Below are 16,701 nucleotides of genomic sequence, written 5' to 3'. Positions count from 1 at the left end.
AGCTGACAGTGCCAGCACCTAAGTGGGCATTCAGTAAATTTGTTGAATAGATTTTCAACCATAGAAAATTATGAAGAGACTAATAATGTGGACAATGCTTACCCAAAAACAAATTCCAAGAGATACCTATGAAAAACAAAATATTAGAAGAAATACATAAGCAAGTAAATTTGTATCTTTAGTATAGAGGTCTTCCTGAGCAAAATGCATAACTATTTCTAAACACTTGATACATTTTACTAAAAAAAATTTTCTTTTTTAATTTTATAATTTTCTTTTTTCGGGGGGGGGATAATTAGGTTTATTTATTTATTTACCTTTTTTTAGAGGAGGTACGGAGGATTGAACCCAGGACCTTGTGCACACTAAGCCCATGCTCCACCACTTTGAGCTATATAAGCTCCCTGCTAAAAAAAGTTTTTTAAGTACACCAAAAACACCAAAAAATAAATTCTAAAACCTAGGAACAGACTGAGAAAAAATACTTGCCACATAAATAAGAATTACTACAAATCAATAAGAAAAGCACAACAGAAAAGTAGTGAAAGGATATGAACAGAAAATTCGTAGAAGAATACTTAAATAGGCGACAAATTAGGAAAAGATGAACAACTTCATTAATACAGTGTGATGACACTTATTGAGAGGTGAATAGATTGCAACAGCAGAGAGGAGCGTCTAAATTAGAATGGAGCTGCAGCAAATGTCTCCTAGGAAGAAAGATTCTTAAACTGATTTAAAGGGTGAGTGGAAATTAACAAAGGAAAGGAGAAAACAGCTTTTGCAAATGCTAGGAGCTACTGCTTATTTTTGAAAGAAAGCTTCAAGCATAGGAGAATGGAAAGAAGTGAGATGAGATAAGACAAGGCTATTATCACAAAGTGCTAGAAGTTTGAACTTAATCCTCAAAGATGTCTGAAGCCATGGAAGAACTTTTAACTGGAGAAACTATTAAGATTTGTATTTACAAATCTTATTCTGACTGTCCAGTGACAGAATTGGAGGCATGCCACTCTAGCAGCAGAAGGAGAATCTAAGAAGTTACTGTGATAATCCTGGCTAGACCCAGGATGGTGGACTGGAAACAGAGATGATGTCAGATATAAGATGATGTATAAGAGAAATTATTTGAAAACTTTTATTACTTTAATTATATGAGTAAATACACGCTAGTTATTCCAGAAAAATATTGAAAAAGCAAACTATCAGAGAAACATAAAAATCATCTCTAATACCACCAATCCAATAGACAATCATGATATTTGGGTTTTTTCCTTCTGGAATATTAGAAATTTTAAGGAATCTAGGAACTAATGCCCTAATTAGACAAGAATACTAAGTGAGAGGAAAAGGGTTAGGTGTTAGAGAATTTCTAGTTTAGGAGGCTGAGGGAAATATTTGTGCTTAAGATTACAGGAAGAAGAGTCACATTGGAGGGAAGGATGCTGAATTTTGTTTTGGATACTGTCTATCTATACTTCCTCACTTCCTGACTTCTATCACCTTTTCTCACCTGAAACTCATCTCCTTATAGTCACCAGTGAGATTCTTTTCACTGGATTGTATTTTTAGTCATTTGTTACCTCTCTCCATTGCTTAATACATTAACTGCTCTCTCTGTTGTGGTTTCCATGACAATTCTCTGACCTCTTTGTAAACTTTTTTGAAGGAAACTCTTTTCCCTTTCCCTTAAATACTGACATTTCTCCAAGATATCTGTTCTCAGTCTACAGTCTTTTTCCAGGCAATCTTGGCCATGACTTTAACAACCACTTATATGTACATAGGTGACAAATGTTTATTTCAAACACAAGAATTATACACATAAAGCTTATTAGACATTTATACTAGGGTGTACCACAAGCACCTCAAACTCAGAACATCCCAATCTGAAATCAACTTTAGCCTTCCAAACTTTAAACACTTCTTGTATTCACAGTTTTAGGAGATGGCACCATCAGCTCCCCTTTTGCTCAAGTCAGAAACCTAAGAATTCTCTTTTAATATTCATTAAATTCAATTAATTTGAAAGCATGCACTCTACCAGTCGAGCTATACCCTCTCCCCCTTCTAAGAGACAATCTTGAAGGCCTTCATGATCTGACACAAGCTCATATGGTCTAGCTGACTCTGAATCCAACATGAATAAACAAATAAATGAATGAAAGAAACCATTCTGAACCACATATAATACCCTGAACATGCCATACTCATTTGTGCTACTGTGCCCTTGGAATATTGTTATCCCTCTGCCCTCAATGTCTTCTCCCCAGTGTTTCCCTTTGATCAATTACTGCTTATCCTTGAAGAGTTGTCTTAAAGGTACCAATCATGACAGGCACCTCCTCCCCTGGATTGATTTTATCTTAGTAATTACCTAATTATATTAATTATTTATTTAATATCTGCCACCAGACTATAAACCCCTTTGTGATCCAGCATGGTTCCTTTCTCAGTATATTTTTGTATAGTGAATGCCTTTGTGTTACATGAAAGCTCCCCAAATGCATATGATCACTAGATAGTTAAATGCTCAAATGAAAAAAGAAGACTAAGGGTGGTAGATCTGCACCAGCAAATATAAAAATATTATAAAGTAATTAAAACAGAGGTGTACTGGATCAAGAAAAATGTAGGTACAAATAGACCCATATAATCATAAGGATCAATACATGATAAAGGAAGCATTTTAAATCAGAAGGAAAAAAGATCAGTTAGTCAATAAATGGTACTAGGATAATTGTCTAATCAATTTTTTAAGTCAGATATCATATACTATGTACAAAATTCATTATCAGATAATTAAGCCTTTAAATTTAATAAGAACTATGAAAATACAGAAAGAAAAAATAGAAAAAACTTTTTATCATCTCAGGCAAAAGACCTCTCTTAGTATAAACTATAAGAAAGCCTCTGATTTTACCCTTGTGCAACCTTAAAACAGAATTAAGCACTTCATCACACACCTAAAGAAAAATTCACTCCACAAAACAATAATGAACAATGTGGGGATCATTGAATTGTTTGAGGAGAAACAGAGAGACAGTAAATAAATTCTTTTAGACATTTCTGTTCTTGCTTCTTATTGTCAGCTCCTCCCTTTTGCCCCCTAATCTCTAGAGCAAACACCATCCTTTTCTGCTTTTAATCTTGACTCACAGGCCCTGGAGGTTTATCTTTGTGCAAGCATAGCAAATATTTATCTAATAAAAGTTAAAAAACTTTTTTGAGAATCTAAGTCAATATTGGAATAAGGGAATGTATTATATATAAAGAAATATGGGCATAATTTAAGTTTGCAGCTTGCTGAATATTCACAAACTCAACAGGGGAGGTGTCAACATCCAGAATACTTCATACTTCCTTCCAAGTCACTATTGACCCTCCGCAAGAAAAATCACTGGGAAAGCCTCTTAAAATATAATACAAAGCCAAAAGCCAATTTGAGATTTCCCTGTCTAGCCGTGACAAAGTAATTGGTACCAGACCAGCTTTCCCACTGCAAACAACTAGAAAACCAGACAAAATATCGGAAACAACTGTTTTTAGATACTAAACAATAGTCAGTCAAGGACTATGACCCTTGAGAGAAGAGAGACAAGAGTCTCATGATCACATGACTTTTCGCCTAGAGGCACTTTCTGAACCACAGCACAAGAAGGGGTAGCCTAAATAGAGCTATTGTAAATAATGCCTCAGTGAATACAGGGGTGTATATATCTTTCTTTTTTAATCAGTGCTTTTGTATTCTTTGAATAAATACTCAGAGGTAGAATAGCTAGATCACATGTCAGTTCTATTTTTAATTTTTTGAGGAGCCTCCATACTGTTTTCCATAGTGGCTGCACCAATTTACATCCCCACCAACAGTGTACAAGGGTTCCCTTTTCTTCACATGCCCTGCAATACTTATTATTTCTTGTCTTTTTTAGGGGGGGGGGCGTAATTAGGTTTTTTTTTTTAATGGAAGCACTGAGGATTGAACCCAGGACCTCATGCATGCTAAGCATGTGCTACACCCTCCCCTTTATTTCTTGTCTCTTTTTTTTTTTAAGGCATTTCTTTTCAATTTTTTATATAAAACTTTTTAAAATTTATCTTTTTTTGTGGGAGGGTGATTAGGTTTATTCATTTATTTATTTAATGGCAATATTGAGGCTTGAACCCATCACCTCATGCATGTTAGGCATGCACTCTACCACTGAGCTATACCCTCCCTCCTATTTCTTGTCTTTTTTATGATAGCCATTCTAACAGGTGTGAGGTGATATCTCATTGTGATTTTGATTTGCATTTCTCTGATAATTAGTGATGTTGAACATCTTTTCATGTGCCTGTTGGCCACCTGTATGTCTTCTTTGGAAAAATGTCTATTCAAATCTTCTGCACATTTTTCAATTGGGTTGTTTGTTTTTGTTATTGTGTGAGTTCATTATAAATTGGGGATATTAACCCTTTATCAGATATATGATTTGCAAATAACTCCTCCCATTCAGTAGGTTGCCTTTTCATTCTGTTGATGATTTACTGATTTACTTTGCTGTGCCAAAGCTCAAGTTTTTTGAAAAAGAAAATAAAATCAAGAAGTTCTGTAGCATGGAATCCACAATGTTCAGCATGTAATCTAAAATTACCAGACATTTAAATATGCAGGGAAAGGTAACCCATGATCAGAAGAAAAATCAATCAATAGAGACCCAGGAAGGACTTTTTAAGAAAGCTGTTATGAGTATGTTCAATGATTTAAAGGAAACCATGAACAATAATGAGACAAGTGAGAAGTATCAATAAAGAAATGTAACCCATAAAACAGAACAAAATAGAAATTCTAGGACTAAAAAATACAGTATCTGAAGTGAAAAATTAACTCCACAGGTTTAAAATCAACTTAGACACTACAAAAGAAAAAGCCAGTGAATTTAAAGACATACCAAATGAATTCCTTCAAATTGTAGCACAGACAGAAAAAGGCTGAGTCCAACATATGTCTAATCAGAATTTTAGAAAGAAAGAAGAGAAAAATTTGGATATTTGAAGTACTTTTTAAAATAATGGCTAATTTTTTTTTCAGATTTGTTGAAAACAATAAGCTCAAAGATCAAAAAGTTCATTGAACCCCAAGCAGGATAAGCATAAAGAAAAACACACTTAGACATGTCATAATGATACTGACAGGCAAAAATGAACAGAAAATCTTTGGAACAGCCAGAAGGGAGTTGGAGGAAAAGACACATTTCATTCAGGGGAACAACAGTAAGAATGAATGCAAACTTCTTGTTAAAAAAAATGCAAATAAGAAGAAAATGGAACAACTGCCTTAGATTGTTTAAAGAAAAGAAATTCAAAACTGTGGACTGAGAATTTTAAATACAGCAGCAATATCTTCAAATACAAAGGTGAAAGAAGGATATTTCAGTTAAACGAAAGCTGAGAGGTTTGTCATCAGCATACTTAAAATACAAGAAATGTCGAAGGAAAATGATGGCAGAAGAAAATGCAGACCTACAGAGGAATGAAGAGTGCCAAAAATAGGTAACAGTAAAAGACTTATTTCTTCATTATATAGTTTTTATAGGGTAATTGGTAATCATGTATCATTGGTGGGAGTGTTAAATGGTATAACCACTTTGGAAAAAGTTTTGGCAATTTCTTGTAAAACAAAACAGGCACTTACTTTATGACCCAGCTGTGCCACTCTTAAGTATAGTTAAAAATACATGTAGACAAAAAGACTTACACCACAAATATTCACAGCAGCTTTAGTCATAGTAGCTAAAAACTGGAAACGAGTGGTGTGAGGACATCACCTGAAGTGTCCCTGAAGTGGGGCAGCCTGGTGTAGGGTATCAGAGCCCAGACAGAATGAGGGGACTGGTTCTACATAGGGGTGTAAAACCCAAGCAGAGTGGGGAGTGTCCTTATAGAGAGGCAGTTCAGTGGGGTTTCAGAGCCCAAGCCAGGTGCGTCAGAGGTCCCCAAAACCACTCCCAGGTTCAATGATTAACTTGCAGAACTCTGCACATAGTCATACTCAAGGCTATGATTTATTACAGCAAAACGATGCAAACCAAAATCAGCAAAAGGAAAGGTGTATGGGGCAAATTTCAAAGAAACCAAGCACAGCACAAGCTTCTAAGAGTTCTCTACCAGTGGAATCACACAGAACATGCTTAGTTCCTCCAGCAACAAATTGTGACAACATGCGTGAAATGTTGTCTACCAGGAAGCTCATTAGAGACTCAGCACTCAAGGTTTTTATTGCAAGTTGGTCACAAAGGCATTCCATACCTAGCATGTACCAAAATTCCAGATTCACACAAGGAAAGCACTTGTTCAGCATAAACCACATTATTCATACGAACAGTCTAGGCACAGTGAACCACTGTTATCAGAATGGAATGGTATGAACCTTCCTGAAATCCAACGTACCAGATGCCAGCCTAGGGCCAACCTTGCATACACACCCTCCTAGGGATGACAGGCTCAAGGCTGGTATATTAACTCATTTCTGCACATCAGGGGACAAGGGTATCCCCAGGAAGGGGCGGCTCAAAGCAGATTGTCAAAGCCAAAGGAAGAGAAAGGAGTATCCACAGGGGGCAGTGATGACACTACCCTAGTACCAGGAGTCAAGAGTCAAAACTGGGTGAAAAGTGCATCCACATAGGGCAACCTGGTGTGAGGTACTGGAGTTCAAGTGGGATAAGGTGGGCATCTGCACAGGAGAGAGAAGAGTGTAGCAAAAAGGGATTGGTTACAAACTAGTAGATTGACTTAAAAAATAAGTAAAAATGTTAGGGATAATAAAAGCCTGAGTTTTCTTACTATCATCATTAGAAACATGGAAAGGGAGAAAAGTAGAATGAAACTTGTAATGTTGGAGGTATTGAAATTGGAAGTATTAGTCTGACATCATGGTTTTCAATAGACATATAGATGAAAACAGATAGATAGTCAGACAGATGGACAGACAGAAGTAGGAATGAGTACAAATGTAAACGAGTGTGTCGACCCAAAGGGCCTGGGGCAGTGACGCCTCATGGACAATGAACATACTTAGTGCCAAGATCCTGTTTCTAAGTAATATTCTCCATTTCTTAGAGATATGGCTGATTACAGGGTTGGAGCATGGAAAAATACAAGATGAATCTGGAACATCTTGTGCAAGAAACAAGGAAGAGCTCAAAAAATGACAGGGGCATACCAAAAGGACAAGAGCCAGCTTGAAGAGGCTTCAATGGCCAATTTGGGTATAATTTGAGCTGGAAAATAAATACTGATATTAAGAGACTATACCCCATTGCATAAAATATGAAATCATGAATTTATATTAATAAAAAAGTCAATGACTAAATTAAAAGTTTGATGAAAATAGAATATTTATGTAGTTTCAAAGTATCTATCTTAAAAATATTAATTATGAAAGGAAAAAGAGTAACTTTACATATTATATCAACAACTCCCACTCAAATGATTCAAGAAAAAAATTCTTTGCATTGCTGGCAACATTTCTGAAAGAAATAAATACACAAGTCATAATTATAGTTGGAGATTTCCCCACTCATCTCTAAGTAATTAACAGAACAAGTAGTTCTGTACCCTGATTATGATGTTGGTTTTGTGAATCTGTATATTTGCTAAAATTCATAGAACAGTACTGTAAAAAATCAATTGTACTGTAAGATAAAATAGTGAATATTAATAATGTCTATATATATAGTAGAGAGAGTGGCAAAGTAAATCAATAAAGTAATTTTACACCTTAAGGAACTAGGAAAAGGAGCAAACTAAACCAGTAGCTAGCAGTAGACAGGAAATAATATAGAACAGAATGAAGACAAGTGCAATACGGAATAGAAAAACAACAGAGAAAAATCAATAAAACCAAAAGCTTGTTCTTCAAAAAAATCAACAATATTGACAAATATTTAGCTAGATTGACTAAGATACAAAGCAAGAAAAATAAAATTAAAGTCAGAAAAGAAAGTAGGACATTTCTACAGATTTTACAGAAATAAAAAGGATTATAAGAGAATACTATGAACAGTTCGCTTCAGGAAGAGGAACTGGGTAGCAAGGGAACAGTGCGATTTTACTTTTTGAATTTTGTCCAGGTGCATAAATATTTAACTCATAACAACAGCTAACATGTGAGGATGAGAATAGATCAAAATGAAAATAATTTATTAAGGTATAAATTACTTGTACTGTATTTTCTAAAGTTTTTGCAGTAAGCTTGTTTTACCTCCATGATTGGAATGAAAATGAAAAAGATTTTTTTTAATGTTTGTAATGTTAATGTACATACAATTTTTGTTGTGTTTCATTAATATCATATCAAATCTTACCTCTTCTTTGACTAGAGGAATTCAGTGAAAACAACATCTTCTTGGCTGTAAGCAGGAACTAGAACCCCTAAGCTTTGCATTCCCAGGTGAGGAGACCTCAGTCTGAACTGGGAATGGAAACTGTTTAGAAATAGAAAAAGAATAGTTTCTCAGGGAGCCAAAGAAGGAGGATGTTATCCTAAAAATAGGTTGGAATGTGGTGGCTGGTCTCAGACATTTAGAACTAATTTTTAAGTCCCAGTGTTTAGGCAGCAGTCAGACGAGGCAAGCCAGAAGCCTGTAGGATCAGGTCCCTAAAACCCAGCTGGTGAAGCCGGAAAGAAGAAGCAGGCTATGGATGTGGGGTAGGCTGGGTCAGCACCTTCAGATATTGGCACAGCAGTGAGTTCTGTCCCCAAACTGGGTGGGGAAAGGCCTGGGCTCTGGCCAAGAGCAACCAGCCAGGTCAAGCTCTCTGGATTGACATTGCTCTTGTGCCAAAAGAATGCAGGCAGCTCAGACTGCCTTTTCATTTGTGCTGGGTGGGGAGAGTTCTGGATAAGAGTCCAGATGGCTTAAGGATTTGAGGCTTGGCTCTCTGGCCTGTTTCTCTCAGTGCTCATATTTGCCCAAGCCAGTAAAGAATCCTGATCTCTAAGGAGTCAAGATTATCTGAATAAATCAGAATAGAATAACTTTGGGGGAGGGGTGATTAGGTTTATTTATTTTAGCGAAGGTACTGGGGACTGAACCCAGGACCTCTTGCATGCTAAGCACGCACTCTACCACTGAACTATATCCTCCCCCTAGAATAACTTTTTGAAGTGAAAATTTTTATTTTAAAAAATTATTTTTTCCATAGGACATGCCATTGATTATCGTTATATTATATAGGATATTTCTATAGATTTTTTGTCTTGTATTGCCTCCCCAACTGGAATGCAAGCTCCATGAGGACAGGGGACTTTTTCTGCTTTATTCAGTGCTGTCTTCCCAAAGCTCAGAAGAGTGCCTGGCACAAACAGTTGCTTAGAATATTTTAACTGCGTTACCAAAAAAAAAAAAAAAAAAAAAAATCAGTGCCAAAAAATTGTTACAAAAAGTTCAAATAGTAAAGTTCAAAAACTAAAAATTAAGAGTCTTTGTCCATATCTCCAGCTAATTCTACTCCCCCAAGATAACCACTGTAACATTTTTGTGTGTACAGTATTAAGAACAATCTGTCCTTTTATTTCTGTATATCTTAAGCAGACCACAGTGCCTGGCATAGAAGAACTTGATATAACTAGTTAAAAATTCATTGAATGAGTCATAAGCAGTCTTGGAGTTGGGGTGGAGTGGCTAAAAAATGGGTTGGCGGCTATAGGCTATTTCCCCAAACAAGTTGGGATGAGTTCCTTGAGTTAAGCTTTCATCTATACATCACACATGTTGAGGGGGGATGGGTATAGCTCAGTGGTAGCCAGCATGCCTAGCATGCATGAGGTCCTAGGTTCAACCCCCAGCACCTCCATCAAAAAAGAAAAACAAAAACATCACATGTATAGAGAAGAGTGCCTGAACAGGGTCAATCATTTATTAAGTACTTACTCAATAACCGAACCATATAATGAGAAGAAAGATTTGATTCTCCAGCCTGCTGCACTACTTCTGGCTTCCTTGAATAAGACTCCTTGCCCTTTTAAACTGGCCAGGGGAGGGTATAGCTCAAGTGGTAGAACGCATGCTTAGCATGCACGAGGTCCTGGGTTCAATCCCTTGTGCCTCCTATAAAAAATAAATAAATAAGTAGACTTAATTACCACCACCCCCCCGCAAAAAAAAAAAAGAAAAAAGAAAAATTAAATAAACAAACAAACTGGCCCAATGCCTTTCTACCAGAGCATGCTGGCCCCAGAGCAGAACTCCCATCCCAAAGAGTCTCCATGCCTTTTGGCTGCTGGCAGGACAGAGTGAGAAGACCCTTCCATAGGCCAAGAGACAGACACCCATGCTCATGCCCAGCACGTCTGGATGGAATGTTGCTCAGTTAGGACCTTTGAGAGACAGACATCTGTCAGCATCTCTTTGTGACAGTGTCTCAGGGGATTTGTCTGAGTGCCAGCTTCTCTATGGAAAAGGCAGTCAAAGCCAGGAAAAGCCTGCGACTCAGTCACACTGAAAATACAATATTGAAGCATTAAGCTGAAATGTGGCGATTTACAGCTGTCACACCACACTCTCTAAGTGAAATCACATTTTGTGCCAGGTTTCCAAAGACATAATCACATGAAAACTATTTTTATTGCCTTGATGCATAGTTAAAAGTAGTTTACCACAAATGTAAGAAAATCTACTCTGGGATCTCTGTTGAGAAGTATAAATACAGGGAGCAAAGTGGTTGTTTCCTATTTTACTTCAGGAAACATTTAGTTATAAATAGAGCGATGCACTAAGCTTAGAAGAGTGACTTAGGGTAGATTCCTTGCTAGTCAATTTCATTATTGAATCAATGAAATTAAATCAAATTTCCTAGAATTCACCTTTATGATAGAAAATCATAGTAGGTACACTTTTAGGTTCCAATTTACCTTCGTCTTCTTTTTGACTTCTGCTTATTTCCATATCAGGTCCTTCACCTTCCGGAAGTTAAGTAAAATATTCCAATCTGGCACTGTTCTTACTGCTGGTTTCTCATTGGTGAGGGTGGGAGGAATGGAGAGGGCCTGCATTCTCAGCATCCAAAATGTTGAAAGTTGCCACACATTTCATCAGGCCTCCAGCTGGTTCCTTAGTTTGAGAAGCTCTTTTCCAAATCTTTGAGTGGCTACCTCCTTATCAGTTGGGTTTCAGTCAAATGTCAGCCCTCTCTGACTATCCTGTTTTATATTGCCTTCCTCCCATGACTCTATCTCATGACATTTAGTCTTATATTCCTCACACTATAGCATCTGAAATTGTATTTATTTGATTATTGTCTGTCTCCCTAGGTAAGACCTTGTCTGCCGTGGTTACCACAGTACTACAGCACCTTGAATAGTTCCCAGTACACAGTAGGCTTTGTACATACTCATTTATAATTTAATAGGTGGTGGCCAATAGATGGTAGTAATTAAGTGTAAAAGCTTAGGAGGAATGATTTGTTTAAGGATTTAAAAAGAGAATTTAAAATTTCCACTCAATTATCATCTTGCCAAAAAAAAAAAATGTATTGGGATTATCATGTTCGTTGTCAGCTTCTAATTGTGCCCTTGGTGCCAGTTTCTGTGCCTAATATGAGTGTATCACATACACAGTACTAGTTTTACCACTTGCCTCTGAGATCAAAGGAAATCAAAAGACATTAGCAAATCCTACAGTAAACATAACACATATTTTCCTTAATAGCTCTTGGGAGAGTCACCCTAAAATACATGGGAATTCAATGGAATATGCAAATTAGTAATGAAAAAGTTCTCTCAGTTAAGGTGAAGAGAGACTGCACACATACAGAGAAGACACATTTTAAAAGGACAGAAAAGTGCCCAATGAACTTAACAACAACATGATCATTCTTTTCTTTAGTTCTCTGTAGTGAAGAACCTGTAAGAATAGCAAAAATGGACATTTTATGGCTCTTATACTTGTGAATTGATACAAAGTAAAGGCATCTATTTGCATCAGAAAAAAAAATAACATTAGCAATCAGAATCATATCCTAAATGTCCAAAATATGACTTTGTTAATATTGCCTCTCTGAAATATTAACTAGATTTTTTTTGGTTGTAGAAATTGGTAAGAAACAAGGCCCTCAGAAATAATGGCAGTTGATTTAATTCCTCTTACCTTCACTATCCTCATCTGTAAAAGGAGCTAAATTATCCTTATCACGCAGAATAGATAATGTACACTAAATGCTTAGCTTTAGTAGATATTCAGTAAATATTTGAGGTTCTTGCTCTCTTTAAAGCCCTTTGAGCAGCTTCTGGCCTTCTGGTCTCTGATCTGGTTCAACCACTCTGAGCTCTATTACACATCCTCCCCGGGAGGTTACTCAGTAGGCACTGTGGGAAATAAGAGTTTGTTCTGATTGTAAACTGTCCCTGCTTGTCAGAACAGTAACAACAACAACAAAATCAAGCATCGTTTCCAGTCTCCTCTCCAGCATCAGTCATGCTTCGGTCATCTAATGCTGAAGAGGTATCTGAGGTAAAACTGAACACTGTGCGGAAAGAGACTGTGCACCCATTCAGGTGGAGGCTACCACTTCATCAGAGGCCACAGCAGTAGCAGGACAAAACTGAACCAGAGTAGTAGATTTCAGGGATGCCTCCCCAATGAGAGGCAACTAGCTACATGAGGAGAGCTCTGACTGCCTCATCCCTCTCTCTCTGACCCCTTCCTGAGAACAGAGAAGGGGACAGAGGGCCCCAGGGCATGAGCCATCTCCACCTACCCTGCAGGGCACTAGAGTGGGAAGAGGATTGAAAAACTCCATGGTTCTTCTCTGCTATAAGTCTAGCTTGTACTGGGAGAGGTGGAGAGTTTTGAACCAGTCATGAGACAGACATTTTAAACAAGACTGAACAGAGTTTTGGTAAAGTCATAGAATCTGCCCAGGATGTCAGTAAGATACAGGCAAAGGGGGAGGGAAATGGCTCAGTGGTAGAGCACATGCTTAGCAATGCAGAAGGTCCTGGGTTCAATCCCCAGTACCTCCACTAAAAAAAAAAGAAAAGAAAAGAAAAGAAAAGTACAGGCAAGGAGGATTTGCCACAATATACTTGAAAGTGGTAATCAAAAATAGTAACACCTAATAATTACTGAGTACTTCACTATGTGCCCAGCCTATTCAAGAACTTTACCTACATTAACCTGTCTAATCCGCGTAATAACCTTATGAGGTAGGTCCATTACAATCTCCAGTGGACATAAGAGGGAACTGAGGCACAGAAAAGTTAATTTGCCTAATTCAGACCCCAGCAGTCCTGCTCCAGAGCCAAGCTCCTGACCAAGGTGCTCCACTGCTTCTTATGCCCTGATAGGTTGAGATTTCTTCATAAGCCAGTTACTCATATATATGTGGGCCCCATCACATATCAAGACCATTTAATGTGTCAGTTTAGAGTTCTCTCTTTTGCTTACTGAAAGAACAAAATTTTTCCGGATACAAGTTTCAAGAAGGCTATTCCAAGTAGACATTTTAAAGGCAAGACCCACTTGAGGGGAAGGGTATAGTTCAGTGGTAGAGCATGTGCTTAGAATGCATAAGGTCCTGGGTTCAATCCCCAGTACCGCCATTAAGAAAATTTTTGTTTTAACAGGAGGGTATAGCTCAGTGGTAGAGTGCCTGCTTAGCATGCACAAGGTCCTGGGTTCTATCCCCAGTACCTCTACTAAAAATAAAGGCAAGGCCCACTTGGGTTGTAGGATAAAGGCCAAATTCAATAACCTATCAAGAAGAGTTTAAGAATTAAAATCAAGAAGAGTTAAGGTCATCTGCCCTATCAAAAAAAAAAAAAAAAAAAGATCACCTACTTTTGCACCATCTCTCACTCTGTTTTTTTAGCAGCAAAGAATTAATGTGGGAAATCAGTCCCCAGAGTATTAATGTCTTTCTTAAGCAACATTGCCTCTTATCAAAGATCTCTGCAGTTTTTCCAGTTAGTTTCTTCCATGATTCAACTTGACAGATGTTATTGAGCATCTGAATTGTGCAGTGCACTGTTAAGAAAGGTCCTTCCCTCAAAAAAACCAAGCTCTACCAGGAGACAAAGGAAAATATATAACTAGAAATAACTCAAGTCAGATTGTAGCACTTGCTCTGGTGGTTCTATGGGAGCCTGAAGAAGTAATGGTTTGTCCTGACAGAATGTGTCAGGGGGCTTCACGAAAGAATTATGTGAGTTGGATTTTGAAAGGTAAGTAGGATTTAGATATGACAAAGGTGGGGAAGTGGCATTCCAGAGAGAAGGAAACTGTAAACAAATCATGGAGGTGTAAAAATGCATGACATGTCCCAGGGAAAAGGAGCTCAGCAAGGCTGAAAGAAGAAGGATGAATATCGGGACAAGACAAGATGTAGACAAGAAAGTGAGAATGGGAGCAAGGCTGAGGCAGGAAGACGGTGCTGAGAAAAGGAGCCTACGGGAGAAGAAAGGGAAAGGAAGACTACAAGACTGGGCTGGAGACTAGAGGAGAGTGAGAGAAATTCACTTCAAACTGGTGCAAGGAGAAGGCAAAGCCCCAAAGCAGCCATGATACAAAGGGAAAGGAAAGAGAATCTGGAAAACCCATCAAGAACTGTGATGCCAATAGTCCTTTTACTTTCTCACATCTCTGTTTCTCTCTGCACAGCTGTTTTGGTATCCCCTGTCTTTGAAGACTAGCTTTCAGTGTTTTGACATGCATGTGGCCAAACACAGCCACTCCACAATTTCTGAGAATGTACCTCCACTCAAAGCAACCTGAAGATACTGAAGCAGAATTTCTCCAATCCAATCATAGTTCCTGATGGAACTTGTATCCCTGAAACCAGCTCTACTTTTGTCAGGCTTTAGAAGAGTGAACCAATACCTTCTCTTTTCCACCTCAGGTTGTTTGAATTGGATTTCTGTTATATTCATTTGAAAAAGTTCAGAATTTCTGATGGTAACAGTTATTAAGCACCAGAATGGATTCCAAGAGAGGCTTTTTTTTCTAAAGAAACTCTCCAAGAATTGTCTAGAAAGGACAATTCTTTCCTTTAAAAGAACTCAAGTCTAGATTTTGTTCTCTGATTTCAAAAGCAAGTGACCAAGAAGAAATCAGTCATCTCACCATCTCCCTGGGGAGGCAGACAGATACTGTTATCCCAATCTGATAGGTACAAATGAGCACAAAAATACTGAATTATTTTCTGTTGTTATCTACCTACCATGTCAAGAGGACTGCCAAGGGTGGGGGTATAGTTCAGTGGTAGTGTATGCTTAGCATTCACAAGGTCCTGGGTTCAATCCCCAGCCCTTCCATTAAAAAAAAAAAAAAAAAAAAAAGGTGGAGGGGAGGGAAAAAAAAAAGAAGACTGCCAAGAATGGAAAACCCTTCTTAGCCTCAGGACAACACTTTTCCCTTTAAAAAGAAAACTGCAACATATGAACACTTAACCAAAAATGAAGGTCAACGTCTAGAGCTCATTTATTCCACTGAAGTAAACACTAGCCTTAATCAAGCACCCTGGACAGCTTCAGGCAAATGAACTCAAAAGCAGAAAATATGTCTAGGAATCAGACAGCTCCTTTAGCATTTAAACTTTTCTACCCAGTTATTTCTGTATACCTTTTCTGTTCTGAATAATCTTTCATCATTTACTCTTCAGGGAATCTCAGCATTGCATTGCCTTTTGAGATCTGATTGTGAAGCATTTCAAGTCCTCTGTTTCATAAGAGCAAGATTTCCAACTGTGAGAAAGATATTTTACTAGTAACAGCTGTTACCTCTGGGGATTGGAACTGTGCAAAAATTTTATTTCCTAAATTAAATATTTCTGAAATGTTTGAATTTTTTCAATGAGTATGAGTTGCTTTTGTAATCAGAAAAAAAAACCCCACATATTTCTTTTCTTTTTTTTTTAATGGAGATAACTCTACCACTGAGCTATACCCACCCTCTCCCCCCAAACACATATTTCTTTAAAATGTTCAATGCCAACAACAACAAAAAAGGCAGCCTCTCAAAAAGAGATATTTTACCTATGCAACTCTCCAAGTATAGTATTTCTCAATCATCTAGTGCATTTTGTCTTTTTTATCTTCTAATGATTAAATCCTATGCTGTTTTGTTTTTAGAAATTGTAATGTCTGAACTGAATTATAATAATCTCAGGTCTCTGTCTCCAGTCTTGTCCTTTTCAAGTCATTCCCCACACTGTTACCAGAGTGATCTTTCTAAAACAGATCTGAGTATGTCACTTCCCTGCTGCAAATTATGTGAGGCTCCTCCTCCCCTGCAGGCCCTAGAGACTCCATGAACAAATCCCTACCTACTTGCTTCTCCAGCCCCATTGCCCTTTATCTGTCACCTTGCTCTTTAACCTTTTACAATACCAGACTAAGTTTTAAGGGACAGCATCTCAAGGCCCAGTCTGAACTATCTCCATCTCTGCCTAGATGAGGATGCACAAAGACCTCTCCAAAGAACTTGACTTTGCTGGGCCTGGGCTCAGGTGTGCTTCTGTAAGTAGGACTGAGGTCACAGAGATTGAGGCACAAGATTTGGCACCAAGGTGGGTGGAATATCTTACAGCAAGGTGGACGGACATAGAGGGTTTTACACTTAGTGAAATAAGTCATACAGAGAAAGACAAATAATCTATGTTATCACTTATATGTAGAATCTAAGAAAACACACACACACACACACACACACACACACGAAT

General features: G+C 37.7%; 1 non-coding gene across 1 annotated transcript; it reads left to right on the top strand.

Moving 5' to 3' along the window:
* Nucleotides 1–13,515: 13,515 nt before the first annotated feature.
* Nucleotides 13,516–13,585, top strand: TRNAS-AGA (transfer RNA serine (anticodon AGA)). Its single transcript has one exon. It is a non-coding gene; the product is annotated as a tRNA-Ser (tRNA).
* The last annotated feature ends 3,116 nt before the right edge of the window (nt 13,586–16,701 follow it).

Source organism: Camelus dromedarius, chromosome 12 (assembly GCF_036321535.1).
Source record: "Camelus dromedarius isolate mCamDro1 chromosome 12, mCamDro1.pat, whole genome shotgun sequence".
NCBI lineage: Eukaryota > Metazoa > Chordata > Mammalia > Artiodactyla > Camelidae > Camelus > Camelus dromedarius.
Note: the sequence above shows the minus strand (reverse complement) of the source record. Positions and strands in the feature narration are given on the sequence as shown.